Here is a 738-nt window from a genome sequence, read left to right on the forward strand (position 1 = left end):
AATGCTGATCTGTTGTTTTGAGTTCTGCTGTGATCTCTGTCCTCTTCCCATCTTCTGTTTCTCCACCCCGTCACTCTACACACTCTCCTAGTTTCTGCTTCACTCACAGCTCAGTCACATCGTCAGCGTACACAGAGACGTTCAACCTGCTCTTCCTTTTAAATAAGAACAGTCTGTTTGTTTTTCATATATTATCCTCCAGAAGTGACTGATGTGACCCTGAATCACAAGCTGTGTGCGTGTGTGTGTGTGCGTGTGTGTGTGTGTGTGTGTGTGTGTTTGTGCGTGTGTGCGCTCAGAGCGTCTATATTTGTAAAGAGTTTAACAGAAGAGAATTATCAGATCACATATATTATTAACTATAGACACAAATATATATAAATATTGTGTATGTTGTGGTTGCTGAGGCTGCTCTGAGGCGTGAATCTGATCCAGGAGCAGGTCTCAACCATGAGGTGCGAGTACAAAGTGTGTGTGTTGATCTGAGGCAGTGCTGTGTGAGGACCGAGTGTCACACAGACAGAAGTGCAGTCAGACTCCAGACTCTGGTCTGCATGAACACGTCAATGATTGATGAAGAGGTGTGAGCTGTTGAATCAGGATGATAAGTTTCTGTCTGTGGATGAAAAGAAGACTTTGTGTCTCAACAGTCAACGTGATTATTAAGACGAGCACACGGCTGCAGTGGACTCACTGAATGTCACTGATTTAATAATAAACACTCACCTTCCACACTGA

At 43.8% G+C, this 738-nt stretch overlaps 1 protein-coding gene across 3 annotated transcripts in view; it reads left to right on the forward strand.

Moving 5' to 3' along the window:
- The window catches only part of actr3b (actin related protein 3B), a 10,541-nt gene extending 9,803 nt beyond the window's left edge, over positions 1-738 (forward strand). For all 3 annotated transcript variants that reach the window (XM_069667109.1, XM_069667108.1, XM_069667110.1), the window contains exon 12: positions 1-738. This exon is cut by the window's left edge and continues 1,041 nt beyond it. The gene's annotated coding sequence lies outside the window, so the exon portion shown is untranslated.

Source organism: Semicossyphus pulcher, unplaced genomic scaffold (assembly GCF_022749685.1).
Source record: "Semicossyphus pulcher isolate SPU_LCO1_2020_fin unplaced genomic scaffold, fSemPul1.0.p SCAF_18, whole genome shotgun sequence".
NCBI lineage: Eukaryota > Metazoa > Chordata > Actinopteri > Labriformes > Labridae > Semicossyphus > Semicossyphus pulcher.